This window comes from Oncorhynchus keta, chromosome 4 (genome assembly GCF_023373465.1).
Source record: "Oncorhynchus keta strain PuntledgeMale-10-30-2019 chromosome 4, Oket_V2, whole genome shotgun sequence".
Lineage (NCBI taxonomy): Eukaryota > Metazoa > Chordata > Actinopteri > Salmoniformes > Salmonidae > Oncorhynchus > Oncorhynchus keta.
The window spans coordinates 842,527-846,318 of NC_068424.1; the positions used below are offsets into that span (position 1 = coordinate 842,527).

The 3,792-nt window shown below is 43.5% G+C and overlaps 1 long non-coding RNA gene across 1 annotated transcript; it reads left to right on the top strand.

The window, feature by feature from the left end:
• The first annotated feature begins 706 nt into the window (after positions 1–706).
• On the top strand, positions 707–1,048 carry LOC127916518 (uncharacterized). Its single transcript, XR_008095137.1, has 2 exons — positions 707–803; positions 975–1,048. It is a non-coding gene; the product is annotated as an uncharacterized LOC127916518 (long non-coding RNA).
• The last annotated feature ends 2,744 nt before the right edge of the window (positions 1,049–3,792 follow it).

Here is a 3,792-nt window from a genome sequence, read left to right on the forward strand (position 1 = left end):
ACTGATACTCTGCCCTTCACTATACTATATAACTGATACTCTGCCCTACACAATACTATATAACTGATACTCTGCCCTACACTATACTATATAACTGATACTCTGCCCTACACTATAGAACTATGATACTCTGCCCTACACAATACTATATAACTGATACTCTGCCCTACACTATACTATATAACTGATACTCTGCCCTACACTATATAACTGATACTCTGCCCTACACAATACTATAGAACTGATACTCTGCCCTACACTATAGAACTATGATACTCTGCCCTACACTATACTATATAACTGATACTCTGCCCTACACTATACTATATAACTGATACTCTGCCCTACACTATATAACTGATACTCTGCCCTACACAATACTATAGAACTGATACTCTGCCCTACACTATACTATATAACTATGATATTCTGCCCTACACTATACTATATAACTATGATATTCTGCCCTACACTATACTATATAACTATGATATTCTGCCCTACACAAGTATGTGCTCACCTTATTTCCTTTGAACCCAATCCAACCCTCAAGATACTATACAGTGGGAAAGAACAAGTACACAACAGATCAGATATGGGGTGTAATGTAATGTATTTTTCATCCTGTACCATTGAACCTTCCTGAATGAACCCTGCCTGTCTGTTTTATGGTTAGATGTGCCAAATAAAGACCCAGCACAACTCACTGTTTATTCTACAAGTACTTTATTTAGCATGTGACAGCGTCTGTGGTACAGGCACCATTTGGGTGGTAAAACAGCAGTAGGCTAAAAACTAAAGAGGTTAAACACGTACCGGCATTAGGAGCCAGTACCTAGACAAGAGGTTCAACACGTACCGGCATTGGAGCCAGTACCTAGACAAGAGGTTCAACACGTACCGGCATTAGGGGCCAGTACCTAGACAAGAGGTTCAACACGTCCCGGCATTAGGAGCCAGTACCTAGACAAGAGGTTCAACACGTACCGGCATTGGAGCCAGTACCTAGACAAGAGGTTCAACACGTACCGGCATTAGGAGCCAGTACCTAGACAAGAGGTTCAACACGTACCGGCATTGGAGCCAGTACCTAGACAAGAGGTTCAACACGTACCGGCATTAGGAGCCAGTACCTAGACAAGAGGTTCAACACGTACCGGCATTAGGAGCCAGTACCTAGACAAGAGGTTCAACACGTACCGGCATTAGGAGCCAGTACCTAGACAAGAGGTTCACCTTAGGAGCCAGTACCTAGACAAGAGGTTCAACACGTACCGGCATTAGGAGCCAGTACCTAGACAAGAGGTTCAACACGTACCGGCATTAGGAGCCAGTACCTAGACAAGAGGTTCAACACGTACCGGCATTAGGAGCCAGTACCTAGACAAGAGGTTCAACACGTACCGGCATTAGGAGCCAGTACCTAGACAAGAGGTTCAACACGTACCGGCATTAGGAGCCAATACCTAGACAAGAGGTTCAACACGTACCGGCATTAGGAGCCAGTACCTAGACAAGAGGTTCAACACGTACCGGCATTGGAGCCAGTACCTAGACAAGAGGTTCAACACGTACCGGCATTGGAGCCAGTACCTAGACAAGAGGTTCAACACGTACCGGCATTAGGAGCCAGTACCTAGACAAGAGGTTCAACACGTACCGGCATTAGGAGCCAGTACCTAGACAAGAGGTTCAACACGTACCGGCATTGGAGCCAGTACCTAGACAAGAGGTTCAACACGTACCGGCATTAGGAGCCAGTACCTAGACAAGAGGTTCAACACGTACCGGCATTGGAGCCAGTACCTAGACAAGAGGTTCAACACGTACCGGCATTGGAGCCAGTACCTAGACAAGAGGTTCAACACGTACCGGCATTAGGAGCCAGTACCTAGACAAGAGTACAGATGATCAAACACTAGCAGGTGTGAGGGTAACAGGTACTCAAAAGGTCCAACTGTGAGGGTTAAGGCCAACTGGAAACGTACCCTGGGTTAAGGCCAACTGGAAACCTACCCTGGGTTAAGGCCAACTGGAAGCCTACCCTGGGTTAAGGCCAACTGGAAGCCTACCCTGGGTTAAGGCCAACTGGAAACCTACCCTGGGTTAAGGCCAACTGGAAGCCTACCCTGGGTTAAGGCCAACTGGAAGCCTACCCTGGGTTAAGGCCAACTGGAAACCTACCCTGGGTTAAGGCCAACTGGAAGCCTACCCTGGGTTAAGGCCAACTGGAAACCTACCCTGGGTTAAGGCCACAAAAAAAACTACCCTGGGTAAAACAAACCGGAGAGATCATCCCTCACAGCAGCTGAAGAAGTGAAGATGGTATGAAAACTAAGGGAGCAGAACAGTATCTTTCCACAAGAACACAAGCAGTACGGTCCGTTCAGAAAGTGGTCACTTGACTTATTCCACGTGAAAAATTAAACAAATATACAGTATCTTGATTAGTTAAGTATTTAACCCAGAGTCAATACACGGTAGAATCACATTTGGCAGTGATTACATCTGTCTTTCTGGGGAAAGTCTCTAAAAGATTTGAACACCTGGATTGTACAATATTTGCCCATTATTGTAAAAAAAAAAAAAAAAAGCTTTAAGCTCTCGAGTTGGTTGCCGATCATTGCTAAACTTTTTCAAGCTGCATTAAGTCAAACTAGGCCACTCAGGAACATTCATCATCTTGGTAAGCAACTCGTGTATAGTTGGCCATGTTTTAGGTTATTGTCCTGCTGAAAGGTGAAATTGTCTCCCAGTGTCTGTTGGAAAACAGACAACCAGGGTTTCCTCTAGGATTTTGCCTGTGCTTACAGCTCTGTTTCCTAAAAAAAAAAAAAAAAAAAAAAAACTTGTCCTTGCCAATGACAAGCATACCCAGAACCTGAAGCCACCGCCATGATTGAAGATATGGCGAGTGGTACTCCGTAATGTGTTGGATTTGTCCCAAACATAACGCTTCATTCAGGACAAAGTACATTTTTTTGTAGTTTTTACTTTAGCGCCTTATTGCAAACAGGATGCTTATTCTGTATTCATTCTTTTCACTGTCAATTAGGTTTGTATTTTGGAGGAGCGGATGGCCCCACAACATTGTATTTATTATCCAATCACAGCCACTAAACGCTGTTTTAAAGTCACCATTGGCCGCATGGTGAAATCCGAGTGGTTTCCTTCCTCTCCGGCAACTGAGTTAGGAAGGATGCCCGTTTCTTTTTAGTGTCTGGATGTATTGATTCACCATCCAAAGTTTAGTAACTTCACCATGTTCAAATGGTTATTCAATGTCTGCTTTTTCTAAAATGTTTAGCCCTCGACCAATAGGTGCCCTTCTTTGCGAGGCATTGTGATCTTTGTGGGTGAATCTGTTACATTCACATTTAAATGTATGGAGAGGTACAGCGATGAGTCATTAAAAAAATCATGTTCAACACTCACGCAACTTAAGCACTTATTTAGGCCGTAAGGGGTTGAATACTTGACGAGACATTTCAGTTAATTTAAATGTGTCTAAAATAAATAAATACTCTGCTGACAAAATGGGATATTGTGTGACAAAATCTCAGTAAAAAAAATAAATAAAAAATCAAGCTGTAACAACTAAATGTGGATCGAGTCAAGAGTTCTGAACACTTTCTGAAGGCCCAGTCTACAGACATGGCAGGACATCACATCAGCTCAGATACAGTGTGATACAGCCACGCTGACATCTATGAAACTACAAGACGTACTGTATAGATCATCTTTTCATTTGTCAAAGTGTCCACACGTGGAAAAAAGGCTCATGTCCATATA